This window comes from Camellia sinensis, chromosome 10 (assembly GCF_055761805.1).
Source record: "Camellia sinensis isolate YWXY chromosome 10, ASM5576180v1, whole genome shotgun sequence".
Classification (NCBI taxonomy): domain Eukaryota; kingdom Viridiplantae; phylum Streptophyta; class Magnoliopsida; order Ericales; family Theaceae; genus Camellia; species Camellia sinensis.
Window position 1 is genome coordinate 75,126,616 of NC_138970.1, and position 18,796 is coordinate 75,145,411.

The window sequence follows — 18,796 nt, forward strand, 5'->3', positions numbered from 1 at the left end:
AATTCCTATCACCAAGTCAAGGAACAAGGCATGCATGCAAGATGCAATGCAACCTAGGCATGCAAGCTAAGGATGCAACATGGCATGGCAAGGCACTTATGTAAGCATACAAGCAAACATGAGGCAATGCTAATGGATGAAAAAAAGGATGGACTTATACAAGATTTAGGCAACTCTAAATAGGCCCAAAACAGCGGCCAAAGTGCTATAAAATGAGAGCTAAATGGCATGCAAACACACATGCACACAAGGACCAACACTTAGGCACAAATTGGACAACTCTCAAGCACACTTGAAAGAGGCATATCATGGACAATTAACATGCAACATAAGCTCTGAAAATGCATGAGGATGGTGTCAAACCAAGCAACAAGATAGGCTAACATTAACATGCAAACTGGTCCAAGTACTTGAAGTCGGTCAAGGGGACTTGAACCATGGTTAAGCTAACCAAGCCTCACAAGGCTAAGAGGGCTTAAAATAGGTTCAAGACAGACCTAGACCATGCAAAAGGGACTCCCTAGATGGCATCTAAGGGGCTCAATTTCAAAGCATGCACTATGGCCAAAACATGGAACATGCCACACATGCTTTCAAAGCATTAAAGAAGCATTCAAGGCAAACACATAGGCACGAAAATGGGACTGAAATAACACGTAGGGTGGCCCCAAATCACCAAATCAATGCAAAGATGTCATGCTATACATACACATACTTAAGGCCAACAAGCCGGAATGCAAAGAGGCTATACTAAGCATGCCAAATCCGACCCAAACAACCATGGACAGACCTAAGACATGGCAAAATATGCACAAAAGCTTCACGAGACTAAGCCTAAAATATGCTCCAACAAGGTCTAACAACCTAAGGCATAAACAAGGCATTACATGGTAGGTATGCTAAGCATGCATGGTGTACCAAAACCATGTAAAAACAGAGGCATAATATGACATATTAAGCACAAAAAACAACTAAGGCATGGTCAACATGAAGCCTAGCTAGGTGCTCCCTCAAGAGGCCAAAAATGGTCCTTTTTAAGGACAACAAGGAGAGGGGGTGGCCCTCTCCTTTTAGAGACTTTAAGGCACCATCTCCACCATTGAAATCCCTCAAGATTTCAGTGGTGAAGAGGCCCAAACACCAAAGTCTCAAAACTAGCACAAAATAGCACAAAATGAGGCCTTTCAAAGCCTAAGAGGGGTCAAACACCCTCAAACCACAAAACACCCTTAATAAACAATCAAGAGGGCTAAAAAACAGAACTTTTTGTATTATGCAATAAGCACGAAAACAGCTCTAAGATAGGTAGAAAATCAATGCAAAAATGGGGAATATAAAGTCAAAATTGTTACCCTTGAAGACTTCTTCAACAATGGTGCTCCAATGGCCCTCTTTGGCTTGAATCCAACACCAAAACACTAAAACCAGTCCTTTAGAACCTCAGTAGCTATAGGAAGGTGAAATACTATGTGTTTGTGTGCAATAGTAAGACACAAACACACTTTAACACACACAAGGGGGAAAATGAGAGAGATAATGTGTATCAAACCCTAACCCTAGAACTCAAACCCTAACAATGGCTGTCTAAGCTCTCTGAAATATCTCAAGTGTCTAACCCTTGCAACAAGAGAGAGCCCCTCTCTTTATAGAACTTCTTGTCTTGTAAAGCTTACAAGACAAGCTTCATAAGAGGGAGATCCCTCCATACACGTGTATGGAGGGGAGCCAAAAGCAAGACAGCTGTCTTAAAATATCTGCAAAAGCAGATGCACAGTAGTCAGCCGGCCAAAAAGGCCATCTTGGCAAAAAAGAGTGCCGACCGGCACTAAATAGTGCTGACCGGCAACAAATAGTGCCGGTGGCAGCAAAAACCAGCCGGTGGCCTCTAGTCACTGCCGGTGATGTGTGGGGATGCCTCACAAAGCATTCCCTGCCCCTCCAAGGCAAAACACAAGTGTTTGGTGCAAAACTAGACACTAAACGGTCGAGTTCGGAGATCCTGAGGCAAGGCGCGCGAGCCGAGACCTCCGGGAACTCCAAACGAACACAAACATGGATAATCACCGAGTGTTCAAACGGTGATGTCCAAGTCTTGAGGACGGTCAAAAATGGGGTGTCTACAGTTGCCCCTCTTTGACAGAACTCGAAAGTCATAACAATGACAGGAGTGAATGTCAAAGCCCAGAGACGACCCATTTTTGACAAGGCCGAAGACTTAGACAAACATGCAAGACAATCAAGATATGAGCCCGAAGGCAGGGGCAAAATGCAAGACAATGCACAGAGCCGGACATAACTTATGATCATGCAAAGAAAGCTGTAACGAAGCACACATGCGACGGTTTTAAGCTAGCATACACCGAACTACACTACAATGCAGAAAGGATGTAAGAGAATTTATGCAATTCTCAATACGTCTCACTCGGAGGATACAATACCTGTGCGGCTCGTCTGGTTGCACCAGCCTCAAATGAACCGTACATACAATATCGTGCTTGAAAAGAAAACAAACTTAACAGGTACAATATTGTCAGCAACATGCATGACAATGCAAAAATGGATGCAAAATGATATGCAATATATACAAAACAATGTATAAACAAATGCAAATGAAGATGCAATGTAATTAAAACAATGCAAGCTATATGCAAAGTAATTGAATCACGATCCAATCACGAGTGGTTCGAAACCACACCTATGTCAAATAGATTGATGGAGGTAACAAGTCTGTCTACCATAGAACGGTCAACTGAACTATGAGCATTGTAGACAGACACAAGAACAAGTATTTGGGGGGGAATGACATAAGTGGGGACACGACCCGCTGGAGAAAGGACAATGATCCTAATGCCGGATGCAAAAATTACACTACAATGTAATATATATATATATATATGTATATGCTGGGGAGATGAAATGGATATGGCACGCGGGCCAAACCAAATCTTGCCTAGGTAGGGCATGTACGCATACAAGCCACGTCTAGCATAGAACGGTCTACTGAACTATGCTTCGACACGAGAAGTATGGGCACATACCAGACCAAGCTCAACATGGAAAGGCGCAAGCCACAGGTGGAGGTGATGCAATGAATGCATGCGATCTAAAATGCAGTGGATATGGCACATGGGCCAAACCAAATCTTGCCTAGGAAAGGCATGTACGCATACGAGCCATGTCTAACATAGAAAAGGTGCCGCAACCCTCAAACCAACATACCAGCGTGGAATAGGCGCGTACACATGCAGAACTGTGCTTTAACGTGAAAAGTAAGGGCACATACCAGACCAAGCTCAACATGGAAAGGCGCGAGCCATAGAAGGAAGGTGATGTAATGAATACATGCAAACTACAATGCAATATTTACAAATATGCAATGGAAAGGGTATTTACAAAATGCATGACAATGCAGTATGATGCGATCTACTAGGGAAAATGCAATGGATGCATGCAAGCTACAATGGAAATGCATGACAATGCACTATGATGCAATGGCTATGATTGTAACTTTCCCTATCTTACCAACAGGGCGATATACTAGGTTGGTTCAGTATCCAGAACTGAGGCGCCGACATGCTGCCTCAATCTATGGGGCTTCCATACAGGTTTCAAGCCGAGGGTACACCCCTGGGTATTTAAACCAGACTTTAGTCTCGGAACTCCCGAACCTTTGCGTTCTAGGCATAAGCCGTTCGAACTCTAGTTTCCACCATCCCAGTTGGTCTTCTAGGAACTCATCGCAAACATAGACAGGTGGCTTTACCAAACCACCGAAAGTCGTTCGGGCACGACAAACACCGAAGGAATTGCACCTTCAGAGGATTTAAGGTCTCCTAGACCGGGGATACCTGCGCGGTTCGTCTGGTTGCTCCAGTCTCAAATGAACCGTACATACAATATTGTGCCTGAAAAGGAAACAAACGTAACAGGTACAATGTTGTTAGCAATATGCATGACAATGCAAAAATGGACTGCACACATCAATGTGCCGAAGGTTTTGCACCTCCCAAGGATTTAAGGTCTCCTAGACCGTGCGTGTTTAAGGTCTCGCCAGACCGTCGCGCGTGTTTAAGGTCTCGCCAGACCACGAAACAACATGCATGACAATGCAAGAATGAGGCACGCATGCTATATGGAATGTAAAATGATGCAAGTGCGACACGCATGCCACACGAAATGCAAAATGAAACAGATGAGACACGCGTGCCTCATAAGATGCAAAAATGATGCAAGTGTGACACGTATGCCACACGGAATGCAAAATGAAACAAATGAGACACGCATGCCTCATAAGAAGCAAAAATGATACAAGTGTGACACGCATGCCACATGGAATGCAAAATTTTGAAAATTGGACTTATACGCTACGCGAAGCCGGTTCGTATTCAAAACAATGCAATGTACTAACAAGTACAAGTAAGGTGCGCAAAATAGCGCGAGAGGATACATGCAAGATGCAAGTGAGGTGCACAAAACAGTGCGATGCGGTGCGCAAAATAGCGCGAGTGATTTTGAAATGCACAAGACAGTGCGATGAAGGTGCGCAAAACAGCGCGAATGAAATGTAATGCACAAAACAGTGCGATTGAGATACAAAGTGTAAATGCACAAGATAGTGCGAGTGAATGCATGTTCTATGAAAACGAGGCGCACAGGCCGATGAAAAAGACACAAAATGAAACACGCATGCCCCATAGGATGCCAAATGGTGCAAGTGCGACACGTATGCCACACGGAATGTAAATGGATCTAAATGCGTAACAACGCACGTGTTTCGGAATGCATGACAATGCATGGAATAAGAATGCAATGACAATGCATGAGAGATGTGCATGACAATGCAAGGGGTGCGTGTTACGACGCATGTAGTATGTGCATAACAATGCAACTGTGAGGCGCATGACAGTGTGATGTAATGCACCGAAATAGTGCAATGAACGCGTGTAACGCACATGGGGCAACTTTTGAATTTAAAAGGATACAAAAAGGATACACCTTGCACGAATTCGAGTGCCACGCGTAGAAGACACGACCCAGGGTCACAACGGAGGCCGGTTGAGCGTCGGAGATGCACTTTCTTGCACTTTCTTGAGCTATGAAGACCAAAAACTACTTGTATGGCCTAAACAAGGTTGTGGGAACACCACCGGCCGGGAGAGGAGGCCACCGGCTGCAAAATAACTCCATCGGCACAAAATAATGCCGGCCGGCACAAAATATTGCCGACCGGCAGAAAGTTGCTGAGTCGGGGCAGATTCGACTTTTCACTCTGGGTGTTTTAAAATATGGTTTCAAACCCTAATTTCTCACTTCCCCTCCGCCGAAATCCCACACACTCTCTCTCTAGAGCGTTTTCCTCTCCCCGTTTCTCCATTTCTTCACGCTCTACGCCCGTTTCGTCGTCGGATTCGCGATTTTCTTCGCGTTTCGGACATTTTCAACCGAACAAAACTTTGTTTCGGTGCCTTGTTTGGCGTTCCCGCCTTTTCGGGGTTTGTTCCCCTCACTTTCCTCTTGATTTCCGTGCCTTTTCACATCCCGGCCTTCCCGACCATTTCCGACCCTCTCGGGAGTTGACTTTCCGGTTGACTCTTCGTATTCCGGCCCGGTTTTCCTTCCTCCGGCTATTTTCTCATCACTCTTGACATGGCAGACGACATTCCACGTGGCGGGACTCCCCGGACCACGAGATGGATCCCGGGGTCGAGCTCCTACCTTTGAGCGAGCGCCCGTTCGACCCGACGACCTACCGATCGGCGATCCATGTTCTGCCCCCCGACAGTCTGCGCCAGTTCCGGAGCTTCGAGAGGCACGTGGCGCCCGAGCTATTGTTGCGCGAGCCTACCTCCCACCTTTTATTCGGCGCTTCCGAGGTAATTCTCTGTCTTCTGCTTTACTTTCCGCAATGTAGGATACAAAACTGCCGTAGCAAGTTGTACTCTTTAACTGCTGAAATCTGATATACCGTAGACTGTAGTTGACTGTAAACATATATACAACTGACATCTGTTTGAGATTGGCACATGCACATACACTGCACTAACCCCCGAATCACTCAAACACACGGCGCACACTGTTTTTCACTGCAAACACACCGGTACCCGGTATTTGTCTGAATCTGTTAAATTTGCACGCATGCTATACCTGTTGTGAACCCCCCAAACATGTTGACGCATCACACACTGTAGTTCACTGTAAGCACACCGACACCCGGTACTTGTCAAAATCTGTCAAACTTGCACGCATGCTGTATCTGTATGCTTTTCAAAACTGCATTTTGAATGTTGCCTTGCAATTGTTATTTTATGTTTACAGGAGGATTCCCATACCATCCGCGGGTATGGGAACACTGGCGCTCGGGAGTGGTACGACGAGCTCCCTGACGCGGTCCGTCGCATAGTGGACCGGGCGGGCTTCGGCGCCTTCTGCCGAGGGCTCTCCAGGCTTACCACGTGCAGACCTTTACTTGCCGCTCTGTGTAGACACCCCATTTTTGACCGACCTTAAGACTCAGACGTCACCGATTGAGCGCTTGGTGATGTTGCATAATGTGCTTGTTCAGAAGTTTCAGAGTTGTGGCCGCGAGCCCTGCCTCCGGACTTCCGAACCCTCTTCTGTGCCTTGTCTCGGTTTGCGAACCAGACTCGGTTTTCTCTGTTTCTTTTCCTGAGGGGAGGGAGAGGTCCAGTAGACCATCTCTCAATGTCCGTAAGCTACATTTGGTGGCCGTAGGCCATTTTTCCCATTTCGGAGTCCGGTTTCCGGTTTTCGAAGCCGTCAGGCCGTGTGCCTCGGTTCGGGACCGCTTAACCATCTCCTATTGCTCTAATTTTTGGCATACTTCCTATTTGCTCCCTTTTGAGGGACACTGGGGGCTGAGAAGCCCACTTCGTGGCCGAATGCCACTTTCGGTGCTTAACAGCCCATTTTCGGGACCCCGAACTGCGCGTTTTGGTCCCCGAGCATTCGTTTTGCAACGGTTTTCGTTCATTTTTGGCAGGTACCTCTGTTTTATCACCGGGGAGGTCACTGAAGGGTGGGAGGCTAGCAATTGTTGCAGCAACCAGTTATACATCCTCCGACGCCCTCCGGCGCCCGTTTTTCGCACTTCCGGGCTAATGTTGAACACCTTGGGCCCATTTTCTTGAACTTTGAACCACATATTTGTGATGTACACACATGAGAGGACCCTAAAAGTTCATGGCCGGCCATTAATTCAACTTGACCCTTTTGACCCCCTCCTTCCGGGCTAATGTTGAACCCCTTGGACTCTTTTTCTTGAACTTTGAACCACATATTTGTGATGTACACACATGAGAGGACCCTAAAAGTTCATGGCCGGCCATTAATTCAACTTGACCCTTTTGACCCCCTCCTTCCGGGCTAATGTTGAACCCCTTGGACCCACTTTCTTAGACTTTTAACCACAGGGTTTTGTTGTACACAGATAGGAGGACCCCACCAGTTGGTGGCCGCCCAGAAAATCTGATTGACCTTTTTGACCCCTAGCCGGCCGGCTAGGGGGTATGGCCGGCCGGCCACCTGCAGCAAAAGTACCAGGCCGGCCGAGCTCCTTGCACTGTTCCCTTTACAGCTGTGGGGCTTTATCCCCCAGAAAAGATTTTTATCTGGGGGATATTTTGTGGGGGAAAGTTACTCTCCTTTTCCCCCACCTTTACACCCCCTTTTTGGCCTATATAGCAAGCAAGATATATCCTTTGTTAGGGTTAGAAAACTTCATCTTCAAGCTTCCATACACAACTCCATTTCTATACCTCTCATTTCCTTGAAAAACCTTAAGTCCTTAAGCACCATTTCTTCTACACCACCAAGCTCTACCACCACCACCTCATTTCCAGAAACAAGGAAGGTTTCTCAAAGGCCAAAGAAGCTGCAAAATTGATCCAAGAAGCAACAAAAGTCTTAGTCTTCAAGGGTGAGTAACCTTTCTCTTCTTTGACCCCTTTTCTTGATCCATTTGTAAGCCTCACTTGCTTTTTGTTTCAAGCTCCGGCCCTAATTGAAAAGGGCCCTCTTTTGAGCTCATCTTCACTTTTCATTCAGGGCTCAACCCTGTTTGAGCCCTCCATGATACACTTGCTTCATTGATCCTCTTATATGTCATAATCTTGCATGCTATTTTCGACCCATGATTAATCTGTTTTTGAGCATGTTGTAAACTGATATTAGGCTTATTTTGAGCCCCTCTTCAACATTGAAGAAGGGCTCAACACCATTTGGGACTTCCATGTTATACCTACCTTTATACTCCTCTTTTCTTCCCCATTCTTGCATGCAATGGCAGCCTATCATACTTTTGTTTTTGGCCATTTTACAGTCATGAAAAAGTGCTTATTTTGGTCCATTCTTCATGTTTCATTTAGGTCCTTTCATGGTTTGGGGCCTCCATAGGTCACTTCATGTTATATCCCTCTTTTATTCCCCATTCTTGCATGTTTAGTTAGCCTATCATGCTTTTGTGTTTGGCCATTTTACAGTTCTGAAAAAGTGTTTATTTTGGTCCATTCTACATGTTTTATTAAGGGTCTTTGGCTGTTTGGTGATTATTTTGTATACCTCATGTTATAGCCACTTTTGAGCCTCATTTTGCATCACATTTCTATCATGTTTGTATACTGATTTTGAGGCTGCCATATACTGTAAATATTCATATTTTTGGTCCCTCTTCAATGTTGTAGAAGGAATTTTTTCATTTTGGGTTTTTCTTATATCACTTGCTTCATTACCCCTCTTTTGGCCCCTATTCTTGCATGCTATTTTTGCCATACCTATGCTTGCTGTTTGGCCATGTTTATAACTGTGAAAGTGCATCTTTTGGGACTGTCTAGCTTCTGTCTTTGCATTGCATGTCCATATTGTGCATGTTTGGCATAGCTATAGGCCATTTCGGGTGCCTAAATTCGCATTTCGGGACAATTCCATGCATTTGGTATCATTTCGCCTCATTTCGGGACTGTTTTCCCCCATATTTTAGTGCTGAAATTCCATTAGCATGCTTACCATGAGGCTATATGCTTATCTGATATAACTGCCTGAATGCCTGTGGGTGAAGGTTGGGTTACTTAAATTGGAATAAATCATCAAATGTTTTAAAGCCTACCTGCGGGTAGCAAACCACTTTCAAAAACAGACATGAAATGTTTCGTTCCAATTCAGGCGACTCGGTCTATATTTGTATGCTGTGCGCATCACATAGCAACCTAGGCTAATAAACCGGAATAAGAACTCACAATGTTTTCAAAACTAGATATCATGGTTAGTAGAGGCCGGTCTATGACCGGGCGAGCGGGGGTGCTCACGAAGTGACCTTCCCCAATCGTACCCAAGTTCCCGAGCCGAGGCAACTTTGGTGATGACGGACACGTGTCCTCTTGACACCGAGTCAGGGTTTCCTAAATTTTCCAAAATAAAATATTTAGGTGGCGACTCTGTATCTGGCAAAGCAGTCCATATTTGGCACTACTTTTTCAAAAAATCAGTTTCTCAAAACGATTTGCCAGATTTGGACTCTTTGGTTCGGATTAGGAACCGTGACATTTAAGAGTCCGAGCTGTAGTGACCCCAAATGAACAGAACGGGACTAACCCTCCCGGGGCGTTCGGGGACGTCTACAGTTTCTGGCGACTCTGCTGGGGATTTAGAGAACTTGACTCGAACTCTTGATATCTGTTTTTGACTACGCTTGTGTGTTTCTTTGCATTGCATTTGCATTGGTGCGCCTAGGACACCGTGTTTGCCATCTGCTATTCCTGAACGGTTTGCCGGAGGCTTGTCTTGTCAAGGCACGACCATAAGGCTGACCGGTTGTGGGCTCTGCCAGTATGGGAACACAAACCCCGGTTTTACCGGGGCACCCTCTTTGACCATTCGACCTAGTGCATATTCGGATCCATAGTGACCATTCCAAATTAGGACAGGTTGCTTACCCGTTTATAGGTTGTTTGAAACCGCTGCGTGCGTAATGAAACCCTAGCTCCTGACACAATAGAACAGGGAAACCCTACCCCAACATAGGGGTGTTTTGGCTCTCACTTATCTGTTATGTGCTTTAGAGTGCGTCTCTACAGGAATGCATGTATCAGTATATGAGTTTGGGTATCAAGCCTGCGGGCATCAGTTTAGTGTTGTCAGTATCAGGCCTGCGGGCATCAGTATCAGTATATGAGTTTGAATATCAAGCCTGCGGGCATCAGTTCGGTATTGTCAGCATCAGGCCTGCGGGCATCAGTTCAGTACATGAGTCTGGGTATCAGGCCTGCGGGCATCAACCAAGTATTTGAGATTTAGTTATCTGCGGATATCAGATTCTGTTTAAGGGGACAGTGATACAGGGATAATAATCAGTGTTTGAGGACAGTGTGTATTCAGCTTATTGACTGTGTGTTGATTATGCCCGGCTGTGTGTCATGCATTTTATTTTAAGCTATTATGCTGTCCGTTTATCTGTTTATTTATTTCCTTTTCGCTTTATTTATCTTTTGCTAGGTCAGTTTTAGCACGATTGCTTCCAACCCAGCAGACATTCCCTGAGCACTTTGGACACGAGGTCGTCGACTCCATCGATCTGAGGATCTAATCGACGGACAGCCAGTGTTCCATTCTCTACCCCCTGTTACAAGAAGGAAGCAGAAAAAGCGCAGTGTATCTGAACAAAGAACACCAGAACAGTGGTATCCCCCATCAGTGGACAGTTGGATTGAGATTCCCATTGAGATAGATCTGCCAGTAGTTCAGACAAATCAAAACAGTATGACGGCACCAACAGGAGTTGAGGAAATGATGCGCCAAATGCAGGAAACCATGTGGGCCATGCAACAGGATGCCGTTCGCCGGGATGAACTCGCTAAGCAACAAGCTGAGATTATGACCCAGCAAGCTGAGCTGATTACCAGACTGTAACAACAGAGTACAGCATCTGCTTCACACCAAATTCCTCCTCCGGCAGGAGCCCCATTACCTGAGCAGGCACCTGCTGTTCAGAACGCTCCTCCAAACACCCAGAATACTGTGCCGACTATCCAAAATCTGCAAGAAGACACAAATCTTCCAACGGGGCCAGCTCCGCCCCCGCTTCCACCGCAACTGTCCAAGGTCCATACACCCAATCACCCGGACTCTCCATTCGAGGTCGAGGTTGATCATACAGCTCTGAAATTGAGCAAACTGGAGAAGCTCTTCAAGAAATCCCAAGGGGTCAAGGCTATGCCGGATATCGAAGATGGATATACCGAGGAGGCCGTAACACTCCCCGATAGGTTCAAAATGCCACAAATCGACCGCTTTGACGGGACCGGCGACCCCATGGTCCATATCCGACTGTTTGCAGATGTCTTGCGGCCAATGGGCCTAACATGACCACAGAAGCTCTCACTATTCGGCCGAACCCTGTCGGGTGTGGCCTCCCATTGGTACGCAAGATTACAAGATGAAGTGAAAAAGAATTGGGATGAAATGGCTGAGGCCTTTGTCGCACAATATTCGTACAACACTCAGATCGAGATCACAACCCGTGATCTTGAAACGACAAGGCAAGAGCCCAAGGAATCTTTCTCGGACTTTGTGATCCGATGGAGGGCAAAGGCGTCAACAATGACTTTAAGGCCTACTGACAAAGATCAAATCCGGATGATTGTGCGCAATCTCCACCCGAAGTTGATGCAGAGAATGATTGTAGTCCCCTTCCCTACTTTCGCAGATTTACATGATATGGAGGTGCAAATCGAAGACGCAATAAAACAAGGTCTGTTTGACCATGACAGAGAACAACCGAGGAGGGCGTTCAATCGTAACAACAATGCAGGCCCGAGTGGCGCTGCAAATACGAGAACCTCGGAAGTTAGTATGGTCACCACCACTCCCTCTCCCCTTCCAAGGCCCATGACTGCCACACCATTCTCCGGCGCGTCCGGAAGCAACCCACAAAACAACCGATTCCAACCGCGAGGCCAAAGAACCTTTACCCCACTATATATGCCTCTGACCAAGGTTCTGGGAATATTGATCAGGAAAAATCATTTGAAACCCCTGGAGCCAAAGCCATTACCGAATCCACTCCCCCCCTCTTACGACCCGTCAAAGTACTGCGTATATCACCAACAACACGGTCACGACACCGACAGTTGTTACAGATTGCGTCATGAGATCCAAGATCTTATTGACAAACAGGTGATCGCGCCTCCTGATAAACCCAATGTCACAACCAACCCTCTCCCACCATATAACCAAACTCCCCCTCCCAAAAGAATTAATTTTATCCAGACTGGGGTCGCATCTTACGATCCTAGCATCTATATTACTCCCACCCACCTACCCAAGCCGGAGGTGCTCCTTCCCGATTGCACTGACTTCTTGTGCATGGTGGACATCTCTAAAACCCAGCCAGAACCGATGGTGGTGACCTTCGAAGACAGGGCAGGGCAGATTTTGGGAGAGAATGAGATTGTTGAATCTGGGACTGGACAAAATTTTGCTGGGGGAGCTTATGATCCAAGCAAGTATATCCTATCAACGAGCCGAATTGGGCTAAGTATAGAATTGCCAGAGACAGGAGAGCTATGCATGATCCGAGGAGATGGATCTGGGCTATGGGCAGATGATCTGACGGTCGTAGAGGAGGACTTTGCCAACCTGCAATTTCTTGATGACCAGGAGCTGGGGGAGGCGTCAATCAATTGGTACGATTATGAGGGATCAGCGGAGGCCACTGGATGGCTCGAGGATCAACCAGATGCAGTGGGGGAAGCCCAATCAGAACAGAGCCCGGCAGGGGCGGAAGTATCAGTTGTGGCCGGAATGGCCGAAAGTCAAGTTGTATCGCCGGAGAGCGCCGGTGCTAAGAATTCCGCTCGAGACATGGGCATTATGGATACGAGAAATGTTGAACAAACAGCTGTACTGACGCAGCTGGAACAAGAAAAGTTCGAGGAGGCTGAGAGAATTAGGAAAGCTAAAGGCCCTGAGGGGACCGAAAGTGCTGTGTGCACGAAAATGGAGGATGCTGCGAGCATATGGACAGAGAATACTGCGAGCGCAACTAAACTGGAGCCAGACAGGTGTCTGTTGGCTGCCAGCGGAATGTGGTGGGAAGATGACGACTTGTGTCTTGCCCACACCGATGAAGACTGGGGAAGTGGCCAGCCGGATGATACTTGGTACCTCGATGAGGTTGACCATATGACAAGAAGTGGGCGGTACTTCAAGCCCCCACACCTGGACCAACCCGAGGCATCCGGGAAGGATAGAGAAGCGGAGAAACAGAAGGAGAAACAGATTGAAGATGAGGCTGTGCTGAAACAGTTAAAGAAAATACAAGCGGACATCTCCATCTGGGGACTGCTAATGGCATCACGAGTACACAGAGAAGCTGTCCTATCTGCTATGGACAAGTCCAAACTCTCCATAGACACCACGCCTGAACAGTTGGTTGGGCTGGTTTTTCCGGGAGGAGGTTCCCCGGCATTAACCTTTTCGGACAAGGAGCTACCGCCTGAGGGCACAAGTCATAACAAACCTCTCTATATTTCTGTGGAATGTAGAGATAAGTGGATACCGGTGGTACTTGTTGATACCGGGTCTGCGATTAATGTATGCCCAACCAGGACGGCATATGCAATTGGGTTAAAACCCGCGGACTTCGTCCCAACTACCCAAGTGATCAGAGCATACGACAATACCAGCAGAGAAGTGATGGGGACTGTTAAAATTCAAACCAAGGTTGGTCCAGGACAACACAGCATCGAATTTCATATCTTGGACGTTCCCGCAACCTTTAACCTACTTTTGGGGCGACCGTGGTTGCACCAAGTCAAAGCAGTCTCTTCCACTCTACATCAGATGCTAAAGTACCCCCACGGGAAAGGGGTAGCGATCGTTTTTGGGAATTCATCAATCCATCCGCCGCCGGAAGTGTCCACACCCGTCTTGGAGATCGAGCATGGCACGGAGGATGTGTTTTTGTCGGGGTTCACTTTGGCCGAGGCTCAAGTGGTGCAGAATGTCATGGCTGCGAATGAGGGCATGTACGTTAGTGCACAATCTATCTACCTCATGAATAAGCTAAAACATACCCCCGGGATGGGATTAGGGAGAAGCGGCCGGAAGGGCGTCTCAGTGTTGGCCGAAGTGCCACACGACCCCCACGCCTTTGGACTGGGTTATCTGCCCACCAAGGAGGATTGGGTGAGGAAAGGAAAAGAAATGGCCGGAAGGGCCAGGGAAAAGAAGGCCGGGAAGCCATTTGATTTAATGCACAGGCCCATCTGGGGTACCCTAAACGGACGTTTCGTCCGGGAGGGGGAAGATTTTCCATTCTGCGGCTTCCCGGAGCCATGGCTAAACGCGGAGGGGACGCGCATGCCTGGTTTTGAAATCTTCTTCGACATACAATTATCTGGGGATGACGTTGCCGAAGCGCAGACAGACCCACCAACTGAGGTTGAGCAATGTGAAGCAGTGGATCCTGAGGGCACAGAGCTTGAAATGGGGGTAACACTGGCGAGTCTACTATCAGATCCTCCGATCGGCCAAGAGTGCTTGGGGGATAACTCTTCGGTTTCTGTGATTGGAGATGAAATAGCCGCAGGCTTTCCAGCGCCGATCTTGGATGCATCTATCGCACCTTCTCTCATCTGGCAATATGAAGAAGGCTTTTTATGTAGCAGCTCCGGGTCAGGTAGTGAGCCGGAATCTGATTCTACCGAATCTTGTGCATCGGAATCAGATTCCAGCTCGACTGAGTCTGAATCCGGTATTCCTGGGGGTGATAACCCGGATGCCACAGTCCTGTCTAGGTCGTCTTTTTCATTTTCTTTTGAGTCTGTTGTAACAGAGGAATCTGACGGCTTGGAAATATTTAATGAGAATGATGTGGATGTGGTTTCCGAGTATTTTTCTGTGCCTTTGATTTATTTCTTAAATTAGGATTTTCAAAATTTTGATGAAAACAGTGAGGGAGAAATTCCCCCAGTTTTGCAACGATTAATTGATCAAGAGCAGGAAAGATTTGTTAAACCTTTAATGGATGAAATCACTACTGTGAATGTTGGTACTGAGAAGGACCCGCGGCTGGTCCAGATCAGGTCCACGTTGTCTTCAGAGGAGCGCGAGCGCTTAGTCGCTTTATTAAAAGATTTCAAAGATGTTTTTGCGTGGTCCTACGAAGACATGCCTAGAATCGATCCTGAGATTGTACAGCACCGGATCCCTCTTGATCCCGAGGCCCGCCCTGTCAAACAGAAACTCAGAAGGATTCGCCCGGACTGGGCTCTCAAAATTAAGGAAGTGGTCACCAAGCAAATTGACGCAGGGTTCCTGCTGGTAACTGAATATCCAACTTGGTTGGCCAACATAGTTCCGGTGCCAAAGAAGGATGGCAGAATTCGGGTCTGTGTAGACTTCAGAGATTTGAACAGGGCCAGTCCGAAGGATGACTTTCCCTTGCCACACATTGACGAATTGGTGGATTTCACGGCAGGACACGCCTTGCTTTCGTTTATGGATGGTTTCTCAGGCTATAACCAGATAGTAATGGCACCCGAAGACCGGGAGAAGACTGCGTTCACTACCCCGTGGGGGACATATTGTTATAGAGTGATGCCATTCGGGTTGAAAAATGCTGGAGCTACGTATCAACGGGCAGCGACTACAATATTGCATGATATGATCCATAAAGAGGTCGAGGTGTATGTGGACGACATGATTGTCAAGTCCAAAGATAGAGAGGGCCACTACACCGCCTTACAAAAATTCTTTCAAAGGATCAAAGAGTTTCGGCTGCGACTGAATCCCCAGAAATGCACGTTTGGTGTTACAGCAGGGAAGATGCTAGGGTTTCTGATCACACAAAGGGGCATCGAGGTCGACCCTTCCAAAATCAAGGCCATCTTAGAAATGCCACCACCAAGGACTGAAAAAGAGGTGCGAGGCTTTCTGGGTAAAGTGCAATTCATAAGACGGTTTATTTCTAAATTAACCTTGACTTGTGAACCACTTTTTGGTCTCCTGAATAAAGGAAAGAAATTCCAATGGGACGGCCGATGTCAAACAGCTTTTGAGCAGATCAAAGAGTATCTACAGAACCCACCTGTGTTGTCACCGCCAGAGCCGGGGAGACCGTTGATACTGTACCTTTCAGTAACTGAGACTACCATGGGCTGCATGCTCGCGCAGGAGTCAGAAGACAAAGTGGAAAGAGCCATTTACTATCTGAGCAAAAAGATGCTGGATTACGAGACCCGCTATACACCGCTGGAGAAGGCTTGTTTGGCCTTGGTATGGGCAACTAGGAAGCTGCGGCACTACCTGTTAGCTCACTCAGTAATGTTGGTTTCGCGTTTGGATCCCATCAAATATCTTTTCGAGAAACCAGCACTTACGGGTAGGCTAGCTCGATGGCTGCTGTTGCTCTCCGAATTTGATTTGAAGTATGTAACGCGCAAGTCAGTAAAAAGGAGAGCGGTAGCGGAGTTCCTTGCCGACCACCCGGTTGAGGGGGATGAAGCGTTTGAGTATCTATTCCCAGATGAAGCCATTCTGCACGTCGAAGATGAAACTTGGACGATGTACTTTGACGGAGCGTCAAACCAGTATGGGTATGGGATAGGGGTGTTGCTGATAGCGCCTGACGATTCCCGTATCCCTTTAGCATTCAAGCTCCGGTTCAAAGTTTCCAACAATGAAGCAGAGTATGAGGCATGTATTGCTGGCCTGGAAGCAGCCCTGGAACTAGGGGCAAGACGGTTGGACGTCATTGGGGACTCGAACCTTGTTGTGTCTCAAGCAAAAGGAGATTGGAAGGTCAAGGAGGAAAGGATGATAATTTACCACCAAACCTTGGATCTGCTAATTCCTCGGTTTGAGAAGCTAAATTTCACCCACCTCGTAAGAGAGAACAACAGGTTTGCAGATTCATTAGCAACTCTATCTTCTATGATAGACATCCCGTCCGGAGTCCGGATGCGTCCAGTCATTATTGATCAGAAGTTTGCGCCAGCATACGAGTCGATTTCCACCATAGATGAGGTTCAAGACGGCAACCCCTGGTATTACGACATCTGGAACTTCTTGGAAAAGGAGACATATCCACTAGGGGCAAATGCCAAAGATAAGAGGGCTGTCAGAAGAATGGCTGCTCAGTTCGTTATCTGCGGGGGAAAGCTGTACAAAAGGGGTCATCTGGGAATGCATAAGCTCTGTGTAGAAGCTGAAGAGTCAAGACGCCTGATGGAAGCCATCCATGGGGGGGAGTGCGGTGCACACATGAATGGAGTAATGCTGGCCAGAAAGATCCTCAGACAGGGCTACTACTGGTCAACTATGGAGGAGGATTGTATTAGTTTTGTTCGGCGATGCCACAAGTGTCAAATTCATGCAAACCGCATGAACATCCCGCCGTCAAAACTGTACAACATGACTTCGCCGTGGCCTTTTTCAGTCTGGGGAATTGATGTGATCGGAGCTGTTACCCCGAAGGGGTCAAACGGGCATGAGTTTATCCTAGTAGCGATAGATTATTTCACAAAGTGGGTCGAGGCCCAATCATACGCAGTGTTGAAGGCGTCGCATGTCGTAAAGTTCATCAGGAACAACATCATCTGTCGCTACGGGGTGCCAAACGAAATAATTTCAGATAATGGTTCCCACTTCAAGAAAGAAGTGGTAGACTTGTTGGAGAAATACAATGTGGCTTTCCATAAGTCATCTACACACCGGCCGCAGACCAACGGAGCGGTTGAGGCCGCCAACAAGAATATCAAGCATATACTGCAGAAGATGGTGGGAACCTATCAGGACTGGCCAGACAAGCTGCCATTTGCTCTGTGGGGCTACAGGACTTCAATCAGAACTTCTACTGGAGCAACTCCATATTCATTGGTCTATGGAATGGAGGCTGTTCTACCCATTGAGATTGAGGTTCCGTCGTTACGAGTATTGGCTGAATGCCAGATAGCCGAAGCAGATTGGCAGCAAAGCAGATTCGAAGAACTCATGCTCTTTGATGAAAGAAGACTGAAAGCACTGTACCACATCCAAGGCTATCAACGCAGAATTGCCAGGGCTTTCAACAAGAAGGTTAAGTCCAGGAATCTGAAAGAAGGAGATTTGGTGCTCAAAGACAACCGAGCTCCCATCCACGACCCAAGGGGCAAGTTCAAACCCAATTGGACTGGTCCTTACATCATCAAAGCTATCTGGTCAGGTGGAGCTGTGGTTCTGATGGATCTAGATGGCTTGGAGTTCTCACAACCGATCAATATGGACAAGTTGAAGAAATACTATCCTTGAGAGGCTCGCTAGGCCGAAAACCCGAAAGGGCGACCTAGGCAAAAGTCAGAGCACAAAAAAATTAGAAAATATAAAAACTGAGCTCGCGAGGTTGAAAACCCGCAAAGGGCGGCCTTGGCAAAAGTTAGAGCGCAAAAGGAGAGTGAAAATACTCGAGTGAACCTCAGCCTGAACTACGTAAGGCTTGATTCCCATCTTTGGGATACGTAGGCAACTTCACATCGAAATTCAGCCATAAACTTTTCCCTGATCAACTCTGTCCATTTTGATCATCTCAGTCATCTTTATCCATCAGCATTTATCGTGATCTCCGGTACAATGCTGTTCAAACTAGGGGCAACTTTCCGTTGCCGCGACGGTACAAAGTTACTCAGACTAGGGGCAACTTTCCGTTGCTATGGAGTGCCGCATTGTTCTTCAGACTAGGGGCAACTTTCCAGTTGCAGGGATCTGGGGTTGTGCATCTCAGTGACAGATTTTCGGCGTGTCCAGT